Source organism: Choloepus didactylus, chromosome 10, assembly GCF_015220235.1.
Source record: "Choloepus didactylus isolate mChoDid1 chromosome 10, mChoDid1.pri, whole genome shotgun sequence".
Taxonomy (NCBI): Eukaryota; Metazoa; Chordata; class Mammalia; order Pilosa; family Megalonychidae; genus Choloepus; species Choloepus didactylus.
This window is the reverse complement of record NC_051316.1, coordinates 65,035,152-65,056,656: the sequence shown is the minus strand read 5'-3', so window position 1 is coordinate 65,056,656 and position 21,505 is coordinate 65,035,152. Positions and strand designations below refer to the sequence as shown.

The following is a 21,505-nucleotide window of genomic DNA, read 5'->3' as shown; positions in this document are numbered from 1 at the left end:
TTATGATGCAGAGTCATAATAAAGTAGCATTAATAATAGTTCAAAGTGGCAGATTTCATATTTACTCATATAAAATATTATAAAAATTTATTTTAATTAATAATTATTGCAATTGTTTTATTTTTAACCAAACTTCTATAGTTTCTTTTCCTATTTATAGTTGTTTTTCTTCCTTTTGACATTTTAGTATAACTGTTCAATCTCCCCTCATTCACAACTCCAGCTTACTTTTGATAATACAAGTTGCATTTGGCATCTGTTATTCTGTTAAAGCCTTGAGGAAAAATTATAAAGCTGTTCTTGAAAATTCATCATTATTATTAAGAACCATAATTCACCTCATGGTTGTCTCAGCCTTTCTCCACCTTTTATCTGAGCTCCAGAATGACATTACCTTTCTTGGTGAGGCGGCGTTCCTGTACCTCATCTCTCCCACCTTAATTTGTAGCGATGCGTTGCATTTGGGTGACAGGCAGTTGTTCGTGCTTGAATAACTCAGGGTTTGAATTCTACAGTTTGTGGCATCCATGTAATGCTTAGCAGTAGGTACAGCTGTTAACTATTCGCTTATAAATAATCTTTTTCCCTTTTCAACCTGTCTCCCAGGTAGTGTACCTGTCACCGTTAATAACTCTTAGGCAGCTCCCTGGTGATTTAACCCATCGGTTGTCATTCATGGAGGAGTGATGCTCTGGCCTGCTATTGGAGCTTGTGTAGTTTTCTCCAGCTATTCTGTCACCCCAGCAGCTGTATTATTGAGAGTCCCTGACTTGAGGAAAATTGTGTGGTTGGCTCCATGGACAGGCAGCTGAACATCTCTCATATCGCCCTAAAGTTTGAGAAAGATGACATTCTATTGTGGGCTATCCACGATAAGACCTCTCAGTTAGACCCCAAATGGGTCTTGGGTGGATGGTGGCATGGGGAATGAGCAGTGAAAAGGACCAACGGCAAATACAACATTCCTATCTCTTTCGTGCTACACTTGCACATGTCTACCACGGCAGCACTGTCATCCTCTGATGTTTGCAAACTTGGAGTCCGTTTATTTGATCTGGTCAGTGAGTTCATCAGGTGTTTCATACTGCCTATATCTAAATCTTAAGAATGAGAGGCCAGTAGCTGTAATTCAGAGGAAGGGAACTACCCCCTTAGAAGTTTTTTTGGCAGTTCTGTCGTTCCTCCATTTGGACATGTGCTCACTTGTCTATAGTGTCTCCACTTGAAATGTGCTTCTCCCAGTACTTCTCCAGGCTAATTCCTGCCTGCCTTTAGATATCAACATAGCTGTCACTTTTCCAGGAAACTGCTTCAGCTCACCCTGCTCTGTGTTGGCTGTATCCCCAAGGGCCCATGTGGCAATTCGTATTTATTCCTTATACTGTGCGACACTTGATTGTTTACTTGCCTGTTTCTACGACTACATTGTAGGTTCTTTGTTGGGTGGTACTTAGTCTTGTTTGCTGAGACATCCACATTCTGGACACATCATTAAATATATATTGTATAAATGAGTTTACTTTTTATGAACCTCACTTTCCAATAACATACACTAGAAGAGGGAATTTAAGGAGTAAATTATGGGCATGTACCATCTACCATATACTGTGCTAGCACCAAGGGTACAGATAGGAGTGTTTCTGTTCCTTGATTACCCTTTTACTAAGTGACTAATGTCATACAGTTCTTTGAGAAAAAAATCTTGGCAATCCAGGATTTATTTCTTCAGGCACAGCTCAGGAAATATCAGAGAGTAAGGTGTCACAAGGCAAAAAAAAAAAAAAAAAAAAGGCATTAATCAGTATCTGGGAAGTAATTCCAGCCTTTGTGAATACAGACTGTGGTTGTTTGTTGTTGTTGTTTTCTCTCTCTTATAAGCTTTTTTTTTCTTAACCAGAGAAGTTGTGGGTTTATAGTACAACCATGCATAATATATAGGGTTCCCATACACAGACCGTAGTGTTTTTAAAATAAACCCTCCAAGGAGGTAAAATCAATTAGGCATTATGTTGGTTAGGTTTTCATTTGAAAATGTATTTACTCTGCAAATGATCTTGACTATTCTCATCTCAATGAGGGTACTGAGTTAGAAAATGTTCAAATTTCAGAACACCACATACCATATATGCAAGTGTGTTTGTACATTATATGTGCACTTGTGTATGTATGTGTGTCTGTGTATATATATATATACATAATTAATATGATTGATACCTGAAAACAGCATAAAGAGTGAGAATTTTTAAATTTCAGTGGATCTCAAAAACAGACAAAAACCCAGAATTAGTCCTTTTGTTTACTTTCATAGAGGCAAGGACATCTATACTTTTAATAAATTGGATGTATTACCTGGTAGATAGAGAGATGGAAAATATTAAGTTAAGTACAAAGGTACTTAATCATAAGATCAAGAAAGATAGACCCTTGATTCCATGTATAGAAAGCATTTTTAAAATAATATGTATTTTTAAAATGAATACATGCCTTTAGTAAAAAATTAATTATACAAAGGGCTATATAGTTGTAAATAAGTCTTTGCAATTGGGGTATAATTCTGTAAGCAGTCTGCATACAAAAGCACACATGCTTCTGTTTGTTTAATACAAATGGTGAGAGAGGATACACTTAGCACATTATTCTGCACTTTTCATTTTTCACTTAATAATATATCTTGTAAGTAATTTCATATCAACCTATAAAGAGCTATCTCATTCTTTTTTAGCAGCTGCTTTGTATAGATGTGTCAGAATTTATGTGCCTATTCCCTAATACACTGATAGAATAGGTGTCTAAACAATTTTTTTTTAATCTTTGGCATTCTGGTGTGTAATATGGGGAAAAAAATGGTAGCTCATTGCTTTCATTTGCATTTCTCTTAATTAATTAAAGTAAGGTTTACCATCTCTTTATGGTTATCAGTCATTTCTATTTCCATTTTCCCCAAGTGTCTTTTCAAGTCCATTACACCTTTCTAAATCACATTGTAAATCTTTTTTTTATTCATCTTTAACACTTTTTTTTATATTTTAAAAAAATTAGCTGCATAGTCTGTATATGTTATAAATATTCATTCTTAGGTGATTTTCAGCTCTTTATTTTTGCTTTAATTTTGGCCATGAAGGATTTTTTGGTTGTTCTTTTGTTTCTTGTGCTTATATTAACTTTTGATTGATTTCTGATGGTTCTTGAATTAGGCTTAGAAAGGTCTCTAGTCTTCAAGACAATCAGAGAGATTTATGTGAATCTACTAGTATTTTTATGTTGAAATTGTATTCAATCTTACTGAGTAAAATTTTTCAACAAGGATTTTTGTTTTTTCAGATAGTGAGTGTGTTGTGAAGGGTCTATAGTTAATAAGTTTTTCAGTCATCTGTTTTTTTACCCAGTGGGATGTTATTTTATTGACAGCTGATCATTTAAACTACAAAAAGCAGCTTTCAATATATTATTATATACAGAAATAGAGTGCTAATTTCAAAGATGTTATTTAATATAAACTTTAAAAAATTTTTAGGTACAAGAGTATATGTGTATTTAGAATAAGTAATTACTCCCCAAAGTACTGTAGTCCTAGAGATATGGGTCTTTTTCTTTTGAAATCTCTTTAGGAAAGTTATCAGGAATGCTTGCACAGAAATCTTCCCTGGGTGCAACCCAGCTTCCCCAACCCCCTAGAATGTTCTGCATCCCCCTGCAATTCTTCCTCAAGGCCTGGGCAAGTGAGGGATCTGAAACTTAAGCTCCATTAGCTCTTTGGTAAATCTACCTCTTGTGTTGGCAGTAGAAACTCTGCAAATCATTATGGTTTCCTAAGCCATTAACCCCCATAGCAATCAGTTCCAGGACTGACACCCTCAAAGAGGTCATCATCAACTCTGTTCCTACTGTCTTCCCTGTTATTTTACTTAATATTATTACCTTTATCATGATGATTCACTTCTCCTACCAGGCCATGCAGTCTGCTCACTTCAAATGTTCATCAAATGATAAGGGGGAAAGCTGGAATTTGAAGAAGCGGTTTATTTGACAGCATAATCCTAGATAGTGGTGCTTTCTGTTTTTAGCTGAAGCTAAAATCTACTAGAGTTGTAAAATAGTACAGTTGTTAAGAGATTCTTGTAAACTTTTATAGCCTTTGAAAAATTTATGTTTCTTACTATTTGTTATATTTTGAAGAGTATTTTATAGGAGTCATCCTCACAGTTGTTTTCCAGATCAACTGCATAACCTGATCCTCAATCCTTTTTTAAAAAAATGCCCTTTCCATGTTATATTTGTGAATGGAGTCATCCTTGTTGTGACTGCTTTGCAAACACACAAATAGACACTGATTAAAAGAAAAGAAGGAAAGAAAATTATTGAGACCCATGGTCTCTTACTGCCTCTGCTTTCATGTTTGTTTTTTACTTTTCTCAGTCTCTTGAACAAATGAATAATTAAGTGGTGATCTGAGAGTAGGTTGGTGGTGAATACTTGGGGCCTCCAGCATTCTTTGAGAGGCTTTGACTTACTTTTATTTCCCCTTCAAGGTTTAGGCTTGATCTGTGGCTTGATACTTTTCTGGGCAGCTGGGGGTTAAAAGAGAGTTGGTGGTTTCTACTTCGGGCATTTTTCAGAGGCTCCACAGGAGTATATAAAGTGCCTATGGAGCAGGTCCAAACCAGTGGATGTTTCAGACAAGGGGAAAAAAAATAGCTGAAGAACATTTTTACTGTGACTTAGTTGCCTTCTGTCGCATGGAAGGGATGGAGAGGAGAATAAGTGTTGTGCTTTATAGTTTTTAACATTAGAACTTGAAAAAATCCCAATCCTTAAAAAACACTAAATGACCTTCAGGTCTATAGGCTCCCACTGTTTAGTTTATGAAGTCTCTGTCACACCCTCCCCCATCCCTGTAAAAAATCCAGAGTAAAGTGTGAAAAGCATCAGAAAGTCTCCTTTATGCCAGTTCAGCCTTTTAGTGGCTTGCCAGCACCTTCATCTCTTCATATGTTTCTAGCTAAGGTCTAACGTGGAACAAAAACCCGACAGCAATGGAGACCAGATGCCGGTATTTCTTCTCTGTCACTTGGCTGCTGAGCAGATGGAATTTATATCAATCGGGCATGCTAGGAGGAAGAGGCCATGGCAGCCAACATGTGGAACTGGGGCTGAGTGACATTTCTGCTAATGTTTTGTCCTTGTAGAACATTATGCTTCCTCTTTGCTTATGAGCTGTGGTTTTCCTGACTCAGACGAGGTTCCCGCTCCAGCTGGAATGGCTGTCGTTCTTCCCCTCTCCCTCCTGCCCCCCTTTCAGGGAGTGCTGGGAGCTATGGAGGAGGAGCAGGGCCTGCACAATGGAGCTCTTTATTAAAATACCTGCCATCTGCATGCAATGCACTGAAATCATCTTAGCTCAAGCAGAGGAATGCGCTGGGCATTACTAGCCACTTTTTGTCTAGTGCTGTGCGCTTGTTTGATTTATATAATGAGTGAATGCCTCTGGCAAAAGAGGACTTTGAGCATGTTATTGGAGGGAGGAAGCTTTTTTAATTTTTTCCAAGAAGCATTGTCACAGACAGGCCTAAAATATGAGTATTTAAAAGCAATTTGCAGCCATCACATGGATTTCTTGCTTTGGTTTAAAATGTTTGCATCCTTCTCCCCTTTTTAGGGAAAGATCGGAAAACTCAAAAATCCAACTTATCGTGGTGAGAGTTTTAATATTGATGACTACTGTTGGTAGAAAGTAGTAACTTTTAAAGAATTTAAAGTTACAAAGACTCTGGGAAAATACCATAAAATATGTTTTTGAAAAAAGAAACATAAAAAAGCGCACATAAAGAAGAGTTGGTCAGTTTCTAATTCTAGTCCCCTCCCTCAGACAAGTACATTACCCTTTTTATTCTATAAGAAATATGTATATATGCACAAAGCATTATATTTTCTACTGTAATGATGTAAGCCATTCACATTTTACCTATTTTCAGCAAGTAAATAAGAAAATACTACTATTAATGTACTATTAATACATTATTCCATTAAGTATTGAAGTTGTCGTGAAATTGCTGCTTACACTGCCAAATTAGCAACATATTCCCATTCCCACTTAGTCACATCCCTTCTTTCTTGGTGGAAATTTGACTTGAGGTTTTGACTGGGTTGCCAAAGGACTTGGGGAGGGACATCAGGCCAGTTGAGTTAGAAAGAGATGAAACCTCTGCTACTTTTGCCACTTCCCTTCAAATAGCAGCTTCCCAGACAGACCTATTTCCTGGTCTCTTCCAAATATATTGGCTATATAGCATAACTTGAGGCTTCTAGAAAACTCCCAGGGCAGCCTGGCCATTTCTTTACCTTTAAGAAACCTACATCTTGTCATTTGGCCTTTTGTTTTCAGAGATTCTCCTGCCTTGAGAGTTTCCCCTTCCGTCTCACTCGTTGGACTGGGCCCCCCAGCTACCTTGGGATTGAAGTAACCTGTGGAGATTGGGTAGCACCTGGAGAAAATACTAATATTGGTATCTCTGGAGAGAGGCCAGGTAATTATCTCTCGGAGGAAATTCCTCAAGAGTGATTGCCTTGAGATCTCTGTTTTTGCTGATTTCTTGCCAATGATTGTGCATACTGGGGTGCGTGATTTCTTAGCTATAAAGTTCCTTAAGTGGCCTGGTGTAAGCAAACTATAGTGCTGTGGTATGAGTTTCTGTAGCTTATGCATGCACAGTAGAATCTGGAGCCACAAAATACAGATATTCCTCAGTAGGCGAATTTGAGCTCTCTGTACTAAGGAATGAAAGAGATTCAGATAAATTATTTAGCTTGGGGCTGCTTGGATGAAAGGAATCTGTCTATGTTCTCTTATGTGCTATTCAGATAACGTCGTATCCCTTGGTCTCCAAACACACACCATCTGAATTTTCATTGTTTATACATAGGAACCAGATAGATACGGATAGTGAGAAATATCTGTGTACCCAACTACATATGATATTCTAGTGGGATGGGAAACTCCTGCTCTCAGTTTAGGTTGATCTCCTGCCAACTCCTGTCTTGCTCAATTTTGTACTTAACTCTTTATGCTTTTCTTTACAAATCTGTGGCTTCTTTCTTGTTCAAGGTTTTCTTCCTTCTCTCCTCTTCCCCTCAAAATCAGTCAATCAATAAATTGATCAAAAAAAGTACAAACTTTCTGTGTTTCCTTCCTGTGACTCTTGTATCAAGAATGCTTCAAGCCGGAAAAGCCCAAGTATCTTCCTGAGGTGGTAATTTGGGGATGGAGGTGAGCAATCTGAGATGGTTATTACACTCTCAGCTCAAGGTCCCTGCAAGAAGCATGGGAAATGCCTCTTCATGAACCTTTCGGAACTCACATGTGTGAGCACGTTTAATTGAAGGGAAAGGAGCAGGTGCTGTCCTGCAGAAGTCAGATTATAAAAGCCACAGTTCGTGGGTGTCTGGCAGACTTGCTCAAGGATGATTCTCGGTAGTAACTTGATTTGGTCTTTGTGTTCTGCGCCTTGCCACATTTGATCCCAGGAATTTGTGACAACTGGACCTCTGTCAGAAAGGTCTGCCTACTGTCTCATGGGCGTGGTCATCTGTTCTCTACTGGGATATGGGTCCTTTCACTCTACCTGGAAGGAAGCAAGGCTCGGCATAGCCTTTGGGATTATGTTTCTAAATCTAATTCTTCTCTTACCAGCTGTTTGATTTTGAGCAGATTACTTAACTTCAATGAACCTCACTTTTCTGTAAAAATAATACTTACTTATAGGACTGCAAAATTAAAAAAAAAAAAATTAAAGTAATGGGAGATAATGTTAGTTAAATGGCTGGCACGTAGCAAGAACTACTGAAGTGGCAGCTGTTGTCGTCGTCATTGTTGTGTGCTAACAACCTCTAGCAGCCTTGAGTAGCCTCTGACCTGACCTCCAATGTTTGCTTTGGCAGCACCATCCCCAGGTTTAACTAGAATTTGCTGCTCCTTGAGTCTGACTCCTTTGATTAGAGCTCATTGACCCACATAAAGCCAGAGTCTCCCAGAAGTGACAGTGCCTATTCCTGTCCAAAGGGACACAGCCTTCTCTTCTTTGAAATCCTGTATCCCAAGAAAAAGTTACCTAGTAAGTCTGTTACCAATGATGAGTTGCTACAAAAGCTCCAACTCACTAGAAAGAGTGAATTCCTATCTCTTAGGACTTTATGTTTTGAGTCTTGTGAGTTCTTGCCTCTGGCCCTTGACCCCTTCACCTAGCGCCATGTGTCTTTCCAGCTCTAGAGGAAAGAGTAGCTTACTTATAGGAGAATGGCACTCTGATACACCACCTATGCCTCCCCTCTGTTGGTGGCAGAAAGCACTGGGTTTATTATGCAAATTAAGGTCACATCTCTGAGAGCCAAAGAGTTCCTAGTCATTACATTTTTAATGTCAGCTGGGGGTGGCAGTGAAGGGGGCATTCATCCCTATTTAAAAGAAATTGGAGCAAAGCCCTTGACTGTGTCTCTGTCTTAAAATTAATCTGATATATACTGGCATTCTCATCTCAGTGTAAGGACGTACTCATAACAGTATTTGTATTTTTTCTCATTTGACCCACTAAACTATATGATAGAGACCCTTGCTTTCTGTTTTTATTGAAATAAGACTTCTGTACCTTTATATCCAGAGTATCATGTAACAGAGATTTTGAGGGAATAAGGTAAATAGTTGTAAAGTAGACCATTGCCTTTACACATAAAGCATATGTGTTCTATTTTTTAAATTTAGTTTGCTTTATAATTTTTTAATAAAGAATTCAAGCTGCACAGAACTATATGCACTAGAAAATGAAGATAACCTTCTATTGCCCTTTATTCCCTAAATTTCACTCTCAAGAAGTAACTATTAACCAGTTTGGTATGGTGTTCCTTCCAGACCAGTAGGCTTTTTAAAGGATTTTCTAGAAACCCCAACATGAGATACTTGTGCCAATTGGCCATTTGGGGTCTACAAATTTATGCAGTTATCTAGTACATTAATCAGCTTAGAAAACTAATACTTTCTGACTCCTCCCCAATTTAAAAATCAAAATTTATGTATTTACATCAAGCCTGCACTTCATTTTGTTTATATAAACATGCCAAACTTAACTTTCTCCCAATGTGTAGGATTTTTTTTTTCCATTTGAAAAACGTATTCGTGGACAGATCTGAACTAAAATTTCTGGCAGAGCTATCTTTAATATGAGATAACAGAAAATATTGCAGTAAATGCCAGTATTAGTATATATTAGCATATCCCTGACTTTCATTTTGCTAAGATTGACTAACATTTAATTGCCTTGCCTATGTTAAAAAAAGGAAAGAAATTACCTTATAGGGGTATGTAAACTCTTGAAATTCTGCAGCTGTGAGCCTAGCCAAGTCGTTCTCTTCCAACCACCTACTTCACTCCTTAACACAACAGATCCTTATACACAACAGTAAATAACACTCGATAAATTTGACTCTTATCTCAATCTAAAGACACCACGATCATTATGGGGGAATGTTGTTAGTCTGCAAAACCTCAGTCATTTAGAACAACACAGCAGTATCCAAGCTTTTTGGCCTTGTCTGGATATTGTTACTCCATACGTTGCTGCTGCATTCCTGGGTGCCATTTATAGAGTGATTTCTTAAACAGTGGTTGCTGCAGTACAACTGACCAGTTTAAAGCTGTTTTGCTATTTTTCTTCAGAATCAAGAAACCAGAGCATTGAATTATCATTTACCTCTTTAGAATTAGAATCACCTGCATTTAGAATAAATGCAGATTTGCCTTTCACATGACTAATTTAGCATTTTAAAGCCAAGTGAATGAACACACCTCTTTTTTTTTTTTTCAATTTTTTAAATTAAGGCACACTTACAAAGTCTTTACATGATTTTACAAATTATTTTGGATTACAGGATTGAAAAATAAAAAGACTTATACTTATTTAACTGAGCTGGTTTTTATTTGCTTATTTATTAAGAGTGTTTATACTAGGAAAAAAATGACTTTTGGGTATAAATAAATATTATTTGTATCCCCCACCCCCTGCACACACACTCATATCCTGGAATAGTATAGGGTACCCAGCTATGTAATGTGGACCTTGATGATAAATAGGTAATGTTTATTTCAGTTTATATAAGATCATCTCTGGAGTTATCTCCAGACCTACGTAATTGTTATCTATTATAGAAGACAGGATTAGTGCATTTTGATATTCTTATGTCCCCTATAATTGTTGGGGCATCTGAGCATTTAACGTGCAAAAACTCACCTCACAGTACCTACATCCGACATAGCATCACAAGGACATTGCCAGCCCCGTCTTAGTAGGAATTTTTTTCTTCAAATAAGAGCAACACAAAGAAAATGTATGTTAATGTGGCTGAATATTCATTAGAAGCCTGTGGCCTGGGGCTGGAAGCACAGCGAGGCTGTGTTTACCAGGCCACCCGAAAGGCAAGAGGGCATAAGATACTTATAAACAGTGGCGCAGCACAAGCAGTGTTGTCTTTGAAAAGTTTTCATTTTCCCTTGAATCAGCTACAGTCTCTTACTTAAGGTCACTGCAGTTTGCAATCTTTGGCAGAAGGCTTCTTCCTTTTTTGGTAGTGGCAGTCTTGACTCCCCCCACTCCCCCTTTTTGGAAGTGTTTTCCTCCCAAACTGCCATTATCTCCCAAACCTGTTTCATGTTATCATTGTCAGATGCCTCTTCTCTGAGTTTCTTAGAACAAAATGTGATGATATGTGTGTGTGTGTATATATACATGTGAGAAAATCTTTTAAGCATGGAATTGAAAGTCATATGGTTATGATTTGAGAATGTCAAGCCTGATTTTTTTTTTTTCAGAGTTAAAAAAAAGTCATACCTTTTCTCTGGGTAGTGAACTCACTGCAGAGACATCAAAGAGAATGTGTACTGGATCAAGGTGATTTTTTTTCGACTACATCATTGCCAGCTGTGGTGTTTATGATTAGAGGCAGGAGTTCCAGACACCTCCGAGTCCTCACTAAGCGTCAGATCTTTAACGGGATCCATCCCAACTGAGTGACACTAAACAGACAGCCAGAGGGGAGTTGGTGGGATGGAGCAGGGAAGGGGGTGGGAGGGAGGGAGGCTTTGGTGCCTGGTGCACTCGCCAGCCAAGCTTTATAAGAAACTCTGCTAATGCCAGGCTGCAGGCTGCCCAGAGGCCCCATGGCATGTCTTTTCAGCATAGCTTTCATTAGCTGAGGGGATGACTAGAGCCCAGCAAACAGAGTCATTGATCCTCTCTCACCGGGTGCAGGGACGTGCGGCGCGCAGGTCATAGCCCAGTCGGCTTTAAAGCAGCTCCATTTCACACCGCTGACAGCCACACACTGCTGGCTTCCCGGAGCTGACACAATTGAGATTCCCTCTCGGATCTCAGGGCTCTGCTCCCTGCAGTTAACGACACAGAATTCCCTCTGGATGTTTCCTCCACTTGCAATATTAACACTTGTTTACTGGCACTGTTGACATAAGAATTCTGCAAATTGCCTGCGGGACTGATAGCAGTGTAAGAAACAAACTCTTTTTCACCGTCTGTTCCCATTCTGGTCAGTAAGTGCTGGGCAGTTTTGCTAGTTTCAAAAACCAGAATATGATGCTGGAATCAGGAATCAGTGCAATGGGTTTGGAGGTGAATATTCGGGAACTTTAAATCTCAAGATGATAGGGTTTATTCCACCTATTGCCATTAGTAGCGAAGAAAGAAGTAGTTTGATTAATAAGTAGTTTGGTTATTTCTTGTTCAGTGTGAAAGGGTGTTTTCTTTTAATTTTCAAAATCCTAAGTGATCACTTGCTAACAATTTTTTTATGACCGTAGAGATTAAGGTTCTTTAGAAGAAATATGCTATTACAATCAAAAAAAAAAAAAAACAAAAACCCTCTTGCTGTTGGTGGGAGGATAGTGAGATTTGTATGTTAAGTAAAAACATCTAAAAGAAAGGTAGAGAGGAAAGGAAGTTCATGAAGTTGATTTCAAGGCAAGAGACAGATAACAGACTGCTAGCACAGAATTGCTTTTAAGAACCTCTACTTGATTACCAGTCTTTTTTTTCTTTTTTTTTTTTTAAGAGTTTTCTAAAACAATTAAATGTCAGCACTGGTTGAAAACCGGATGATGAAAGTATTTGAGATTCTGGCTTTCGATCATCATTTTGCTCTTCTTGCTCTGTTTTCTCCTTGTCTTCTTTTTGTTATCCTCCCAATTGACTTTTAGCTCTTCAGTTCAGCCCCACGAATGTTTTCACAGCTATCTTTTTAGGATGGTTGAAGACACAGTGGTTGTTTGTACAGGAGTACCATGACAATTAGTCTGAAATCTAGTAATTCTCAGGCATTGTGTTCTGGAGTCAATGGAGGTACTCCATCCCTTGAAAACCAGACAGCTCTTGAGTGATCAGATGAATCTGCCTTGCTAGCTGGTGGTGCTTTGCTGAAGGCTTGGACCAAGATATGTAACTGGGAGGACTTTCACCGTAGTAGGGCTTCAGTGTTTCAGGTGTCCACTGGAACACTGTGATATCCTACTTATGGAAGAAAGTGGCAGAAGACATACATAGGCAATTCTTGTTCACCTCTTGAAGAGTTATTGGTTTTGTACTTTCACCAATGCTATCCTTTCATCTCATGTAGCATAAGCACCAACGTGAGAAGGAAGAATAGTCTAACATTTTGAACACCATTAGTTGATAATCTTTAGGGAATGTTCCACAAAAAACTCTTGGATTACAGTTTGTAGTCTTTTGCATCTAGTGCCAATCGCTAATAATCATTATGGCTTTTTCCTTTTCTGAGTACCTAAAGTCTTCAACCTACGGTCCTTTCCAACTGTCTACTCTTGTTCAACTCTGAAAAACACTAAGTAGCTTTCAAAGAAGAACCTAGTTGTCTTCCTGGTCCTACTCCCCTTTATTTCATTGCACTCCAGAAATTTCTTGATTATTTGGAAACTTTTCTCTAGTCTTATGATCCCCTTTTCATAAGACTTCTCTCCTTTAATAAGGTTCTAAAATTATAAAGGGCAAAACATTAACGCCCAAATAATATTCTGTACCATTTGCATAAACATGTTATTTCATCATTCAATTTATTTTTTTAAAGTGTATCTTATATGAAGAAAGTTAATTATGCTTTATACCAGTGCTAACCTTCCCCAGGGAAATATACTCACTAATTGATGTTTGGGATGATTTTTTTCTTTGATTAAAAAAATAATAATGTTATGTTTTCATATAAAACTATTCTTAATTGTTTTTATAGAAACCCTTAAAACATCAAAGTTTTATAGTATACTTAAACTATGTAGTTGTCCATGAACTAACATTGCAAATAAATGTATATAGTAAAACAACAAAGTAATTTTATTTGATGTGTCTTTGTCATTATGCAACAAGTTAGTTCAGTCATTTGTTTGTTTAATTATACCGTCGTCCAGGTTCTATTTTATTGTTTTCTTGAACTTTAATATTCTTTAGGACTGCTATATATCAGCATTATCCCATTTTACAGGTTGAACAACTGAGGTAGCGAAAGAATCTCATTGGTTTGATTGTGAGTTGTTGGCTTGAGAATTATTACTCATAATGGTTTAGTCTCCTTAGTAAGAACAACTTTTTAAATTGCTTAGAATTTTATTTACTAGATGTTAAAGTAGCATATTTGAGAGACTGAAGGTTATATCAGCAATTTGATGATCTAGCATCCTTTCAAGTATTTCATTTTCCCACCACTTCAAAGATGGAGAAAATATCTAAATATTGAAGATAATCATATTTGTCAAGTGCTCTTTAAAAAATGAGAAGTATATTGTGTTTTTGTGTGTGTCTAAGTAGGCAGATAAATAGATTAATTGAAATAAAAGTAGGAAAATAAAAGAAATAAAAGTAGGCCCTATATTAATTTTGTTTCTGTTATGAATATTTGCATTAGTATCACAAATATCATTGCAATAGTATGATTTTTATTGAGAGTGCAGTTGTTGGAATTGAAAGAGCTTTTGTGGGTTATTGGCTGGCATAGACACACAAGTACACAGATGTTTTAGTGTGGTTACCATGTACTTGTTTGAGTGAAAAAGTATTATCTGTGTAATATAGGAAGAAATACTTCCATTTATTTTAGCAGCAACAGGACTGAATTTTTTGCTGCTGAAGGTAGGTTAAGAGTAAACTTAGTGATCCCAGTTAACCTTTCTGAGAAACCTTTCGTCTCCTAGTTTTGTGCTTCCTTCTTTCTGCTCTTGGTGGAACAAATGGACATTTCCTCACAGCCCCAAGTATAGGTCTGAAAAGGTCTTTTAATAAGACCTTCACACTTCATGTCATCTGAAAGAAATATGGTACTTGTGCCCATGTAAAATTCCACAACCACTGCCCATATTAAGGACATAGTGAAGCAGACTTATACAGTGAAATTCGCAGTTCCCTCAGTTTAGCACCAACTACAACCTTTGACAGTGCATCGCCTGAAGATTTCATCCATTAGCCTTTGATAAAACTTGTTAAAATTTGTACTTCTGTTAGTTTCCCCTGGTATTTCATCTGTGCCTAACCCACCTGTAATATGCCATACATTGAGAAAGAGAAAATATTCATAATCTGTGAAGACTTAACACCTGTTGATTTCTGACCTAGGAAAAGAAATTAACCAAGTTTAGGCCTTGTATTTGAAGAGATAGTACAAACAGAAGCAATATTTAGCTCTTTCAGGAATCAGTGATTTTCCTTGTCTTAATGGCACGACAACCGAATTTAAGAGTAAATGAAAAGAGAGCACTTGAAAGGAGGTCAGATACCTCTGGGAAAAATTGTTCCAACAAGAGATAGCTGTGCTTCCTGCCTTTTTATTTTCTGATTTCACCACATAATGATGCTAAGTGGATCTCCTTGCCTTTCTTTCCTAACCAAGGAGGAATCTTTCCTTTCAAGAGCTGGAGTGCCCCTCTAGGAAAATCACCATCTAGGCAGAATGGAAGCCAGGAGAAGACTTAGCAGGAGGCTCTCCACCCAGTGAGGAAGTTGGACATTTTCTCTTTGTAAAGATGATTGATGACCTGTGGAAAACTGTGGGCACCTAGGCCAACTTCTCTAAGACAGCTCAAGGGAGTGTGTGGCTAGCCCTTCCTTGATTAGCAGAGGTCTCCCTGACCTTGGCAATGTGATGTGACTCATAGCCTTGCAGGAATGAATTGTTCCTGAACAGTTCCTCCAACATCTGAAGTACAAACAGGTCTTTTTTAAGACCTGAAAACAGAGTTGCATACTCAAAAATACTCCACACACCTTAATTTCAGATCCCCCAATCTGTACTGTAAGAAAAACTCCAGCTCATCATCACAGGTTAAAAACTCAGCCAAGGCTCCTCAGTAAGATTAAGTACCGATTTCTCATCAGAAACCATGAAGGCAAGAAGGCAGTAGTATTACACAGAGTGCTGAAAGCCAAAAATTCCCAACCAAGAATTTTTTCTCTGGTAAAACTTTCAAAATGAGCGTGAGATTAAGACATTCCCAGATAAAACGAAAACTGAGGGAGTTTGTCACCACTGGATCAGACCTACCAGGGATGCTAAAGAGAGTTCTGCAGGTCGAAAGGAAAGGACAATAGATGATACATTGGAGACACATGAAGAAATAAAGTGTAACGACAGGAGTAAATATAAATGCCAGTACTATTTTACTGTTGGTTTGTAACTCCACATTTTAGTTTCTTCAAGATCTAAAAAGGTAAATGCATAAAATGTAAAGAAAAGCCAGTGGTTTTGGACTCATAATGTAGAAACATGTAATTTGGGACAAGAACTACATAAAGATTTGGAGACAGAAGGATATAGTATAGAAGCATAGTTTGTGTATACTGTTGAAATTAAGTTGGTATCAAAGCAAACAAGACTGTTACAGATTTAGGATGTTAAATTTAAGCTGCATGGTAACTACAAAGAAAATATTGGAGAATATGCAAACTCATAGAGACAGAAAATAGAGTACAGGTTGCCAGGGGCAGGTGGAATGGGGAGTTAATGCATAGTGGGTGTAAGGTTTTTGTCTGGGAAGATGGGAAAGTTTTAATATTGGAGGTGGTGAAGGTACTGCAATATTGTGAATGTGGTTGATCCTATTGAATGGTATGCTTGGGAGTGGTCAAGGTGGAGAAGTTTATGTTGTGTATATGTTCCCACAGTTTCGTGTTTTTTTTTTTTAAGCCACTAAAGATGCAATGACAATTAAGTGTAATACATGGTACATGATCCAGGATGTAATCTAGCAAGGGGAGAGAAAAGGCTCAAAGGGACTGTGGTTGGTGGCTTGGTGCTATGTACCCCAGGAAAACATTTTGTTAATCCGTTCCTGTGGGTGTGAACCCATTGCAAATAGGACCCTTTGATGAGGTTATTTCAGTTAAAGTGTAGCCCAGTTGAGTCAGGAACTATCACAGTCCTGTTACTGGAGGCCTTATAGAAAAGGCCACAGAGAAAATCATGGGAAGAGCAAGAAGCTGGAAGTCAGTGGAGGAGAAGACGCCACCATGTGCATTGCCATGTGACAGAAAAGCCAAACGTCGGAGGATCACACCAGCCAGATCTTCAGGGACAAAGCACCATCTTGCTGATTGATGGATCCGGGTATCTGGCAAAGTAGGGGTATGATTGAGTTCTCTGTGTGGGGTGGGTATTATTTTTGTAACTGTCCTGTCAGTTTGAAAGTATTTAAAAATAAAAATAAGGGGAAAAAAAAAAAACAAAACCCACACTCACAAAAACAAAAAAGACTTGTAAAGAGAGAATCAAAAAGAATTGTTTTGCCTTGGGTGTTAGTGCTGAGAGATGTAAGAAATAAGTCTCTTTTTGGCTTTGTTTTCTGAATTTCAAGATGTTGATGATTTAGTCTACAGTTGCTCAAGTATGTGGCAGGAATCCTGCATACTAAAATCTGTTTAAGAGTTGACCGACTGGTTAAAAAATGTCCATGATGATCAAGTTCAAGATATCTTTCACCAGAAGACAGCACTTGTTCAGCAGAATGAGAAATAAACCCTTTTGATTTTATTGCTGAATTTAAAAATCTGTTTATGTGCTGAATTTTGGAGAAAGGAGTATTGCAAGACTTTTGTTGTAGTATTTAAACATTATATTGTCATTATCAGTCCCATGATTTATCTCTCACTAGACTTTAAATTCCTCAAGGGCAGAGAAGCAATTTCCTTCTTACCTTGATATCTTCTGTGCCTAGTAAAATGCCTGATACGTAATCAATACTAAATGATTAAAAGCATTTATAGAATTCGCATTCTCATTTGTATTGGAGTTATAATTATAAAATGTTGTCGTATTATTATTGTATTCGTTTAACTCAGCTTTGGAAAGCTCTCATTAGGCCAACCTCTTTGAGCAAATAGAATATCCTCAATTGTTTTTGGGATTATGCTAATACCACATGTAGTTAAAGTCCATTTATTAAGCAATAAGTATTCATTATAGGCGTGCTATGAGTAAGTTGTTGAAAAGAAGCACACAAGAAAGAAGCAAACCCCATCCTTGAGAAGCTTGTAGACTAGAAGGAGAGATGAGCTCTCTCTATAAATAACTTCAATGCTAGGTAAAAAGTATTAGGTACAGTATGGGATGTCAACATGTAAAGTGCAATGGAAGTTCTTAAAAAGGAGAAAAGTTCTTTCCAGCCTGGAAGGTGATAAGGACTTTTTAGAGAAGACTACTTTAAAGAAAAAAAAAAAATCTGCACCAGCAAGAGTATGTAGGATTTTGGCTTTGCCAGATGGTACAGGGGCAAGAAATCATGAGACATGCAAAAGAAACAGCAGGTAGTTTGACCTGAGCATGGGATCATGAATAGTCACAGGAGAGAAGTGAATTCTGTCCAAGTCTTTCCTTGATGAATGATGATTGAACTCTTGAAGGTCTTTTGAGGTCCCATCCAGAGAGTAGTGGGTGGCCTGCACCTTCTCTCCTGTAAGTATTTCTGTGACGTTTCCAAAAACTTGTTATGTAAGCAAGATGTTCTTCAGAGTCAGTATGATTTTTTAAACCTACAGTTGACTGTTAAGGAGGTAAAAACTTTTGTGTAATTTCCATCCAGATTTTAATGGGGAAAGTTTGTGATAGGTTTTTAAAAGCTTTCATGGGCCATTATCTGTGACAGTTTCTTCAACTGGCTTTCAAGACTCCATTCTTACTAAGACTTTGGAGTAAAAGTGCAAAGAGCTACCAGAAAAGCCACACTTACACTGTTTATTTGGGGAAGCGTTTCTGGTTGCAGTACTTCAGAATTTTTTAAAGAGATTGTAAATGTGATTAATGAGACTTTGTGTACCTGTGACCATCCTACAAACCTGCTAAAATGAGACCGTGGCCTCACAGTTTAAGAAAATCTGTTGTTCTGCTGGGGATGTTAGTGCTATTATGAACCTCAGATGGAATTCATATTACCTGTGTGAAGTTCTTGGCTCTGTGATTAAGGGGAGAACTTAGCAGAGGGAAGTGTGTCGGTGTTTCTCTCTGTAGTGTAACTGTTACTAATATGGGACTTAGAACCTCTCTGATTCTCCTTTTAAATGTCTTCTTGTGAACTCAATGCACTCTTTTCTTTCATGGACAGATTTAGTGTTTCAAGCTTAACGTCTCTCTATAAATCCTGGCCTGCACATTCCTCTCCCCTCCTCTGCAGGCACAGTTTTCTCTACATCTTGGTTGGCTCTGAATCCCAAGAGTTAAAACAGCCTAGTTTCTATAAATCAGGAGACAGCTTCATTATCAAAGTTATGTGTTTTCACCTTAATAGATAGTCAGTCCTCATTTTGGTGCCAGGCCCCGCCTTATCGTGTAACCATCAGCACTGCATACTGGAATGTTCTTTGTTTGGATTATTGACTCCTTCTATAAACAAAGATTAGAGTAAAAAATGTCAGCATTGGGGCCCATGCATTGCTGACTTATTAGAAAATTGCAGTAGCATGATGTAGGATATAATTTGCTAGTTTACATAGGCAGGATAGCACTGATTTGATATTTGTAATGATATCTGAGTTCTGTACTAAGAGACTCTTATCCCTACTATCTCATTTAATCATCTCAGTAGCCCTAGGTTTTGTTCTTCCCATTTTCTGGTTGAGGAAACCAAGGATCAGAAAGATTAAGTGAATACCCCAACTTACCTAGCTCCTAAATGGCAGAGAATTGGATTTCAAGCCTGGGCATTCCACTCCTGCATCTTCTTTTTTTCCCACTACATTTTAAAGAAGTTCCATAGGTGGTACTTTTTAAAACGATGTTACCTAGAATTTGAGCTGATGGTAACCATTAGATAATTCTACAGTTTGTCATTAGTGTTCGATCAAGATGAGAAAACATTTCTAAGAAAGAAAGGCTTATTTATAGAGATTGCAAAATTTACACAGATCTTGGATGAATCCCCACTATTTTGAGACCCTGCATCTTTTTTACAACTTTGAAGAGTTTCAAAAGAGACTTTACATTTTAATCCGAATTCAGAAAAACTGCAGTGTTTTTATTGACCAAGCCATCTTTAGAGTAAATATATCACAGAAGCTTATCAAGCACATTGTATAGTATGGAGTAGATGCAGTTGTCAAAGAGTGAGACAATTCTTACAGAATATTTGGACTTGAGACATGTAACTCAGAATTAAAGCAGTTATTTCCAGAACTTCTAAGAAACTTGATTCTCACTCAGTTGCACAATTCACTGCTTTTCTTTGGGAATATTGTTACTAATAATTTAGGTTTGTATGCATTTGCACATACAATTCAGGTAAATCCTCATTTCTCAGATGAGGAAACTAGGACTTAGAGAAATGAGTAGTGTTGCCACAGTGAGGTCTAATAAACGGCAAGGTTTCTTTTTCATTCTAACGGTTGCAAGTCATTTTTTGTTACTTGCATACCTTCCTCATAGATTCTAAGACATGCCTGTAGGTTCTGGGTATGTATACAAGATTAGGGAATCCTCATTTTTTGACAAGAGTAAATAGGCTTTCTGATTCATTACAAGGTTGTTTTTCTTACTGAACTATATTTCTTGGATGAACCCCCTTGAACTTAATAACTATCACCATAAATATGTTTAATGGGCTTATTGGCATGTTAAAAATTCTGTAGTGCTAGCACATGAAGAGGCCCACATAATTGCTAAATAAAGGTACTTAAAATATTTATAAAGGTGCTATTGATTTGTAGTTTGTATATCCTTATATGTTTACAACATTCTGGTGACAAATAAAATGTTGAATAAATAATGTCCTGTCTATAGATATCAGTGATAGTAAAAAGTTGCTAGGTATAATTAGATAGGACTTGTTTAGATCAACACTCCCAGATTATCGTTAATCATATTTTTTTATGAGGGACTTCATGACCCTGGTTTCCTAGTCTCTTAAATTTGCCATATTACTATCATACTGAATACCTAGATCCCAGATAGTCATATTGTTTGATTTTGAATGTTACACAATCATCCTTTCCCTCTTCATCACTTTCTTTGCACCAATATATTTTATTTCTGATTTTTAAGAAAAGTATGTTTAAAAAACAAAAACGAACAAAAAGTACTTAGATGGATCTGTTAGAACATAAATTAATGTAGGCCTAGGATTGTTTATTCATCTCCTGGGACACATTCATGCCATTGTGTTTGGAGCTGGGCACTGGGAGAAGAGATATTTTGCTGCTTCTTGTAACCATCTGCAAACATCCAATGCTGGTTAGAAATGGTGCTTCTTATAACATGGTGTGGGAAATCATATATATTACATTTTAATTTTTTCCCCCTTCTGCTTTCTTTTCTTTCCATTTTTCTTCCATATACTTTCTATAGCAAAGCGTGGACGGTTCCACTTTTTCATACAAACATTTATCTTGGGGCAAGAGATAATTCATTTAATAGTCATGACAGCTCTCAACTATTTTTGGAAAGTCTTGTTGATAAGATTTCATTGATTAAATCCCAATCCCATAAATCTAAGGTATATTATGATACGCATGTGATGGCTCTTACTTTAGGTCAGTTCATGAAACCACCTTGTGATATATATGCATTTGTTTTGCCCTCTGTGGGATTAACACCATCTCATCATCATAAAGTGAGAACCTGGATATCATTTCCTTCCCTTTCAACAGAATGAATCTTACTGCTGATAGAAATCTTATGAAATCTTAAGAAATAGAGCAGCATTGTATTTTTATATAAAGTATGTGCTTCCTCCAATTCTGGCTAAGACTTTGTCCCAAATTTCCTACTTGAGTCTATGGCCTCTTCAATCCTCGAGAGGGACTTGATTGTAAATCTTAATAGATAGAAATCCAAGTGTCACAGTGACATTATTCAAGTGAAAGTTTCACACCGAGAGAGAGTAAGAGGAGGAAAAGATCTCAAAACAGAAATGTGTCTAAACCAGTGCTGCCAAGGGTGCTTCAGAAAACATTAGTTATTTGGTACGTTAATA

The 21,505-nt window shown here is 37.4% G+C and overlaps 1 protein-coding gene across 4 annotated transcripts in view; it reads left to right on the top strand.

Moving 5' to 3' along the window:
* Window positions 1-21,505, top strand: part of BNC2 (basonuclin 2) — a 314,550-nt gene that overhangs the window by 225,321 nt on the left and 67,724 nt on the right. Inside the window, exon 1 of one of the 4 annotated variants that reach the window (XM_037797012.1) lies at window positions 10,914-10,931. The exons of the other annotated variants lie outside the window; for them this stretch is intronic. The gene's annotated coding sequence lies outside the window, so the exon portion shown is untranslated. Of the gene's footprint in view, window positions 1-10,913; window positions 10,932-21,505 lie in introns of those variants that run through there. 4 annotated transcript variants of the gene reach the window in all.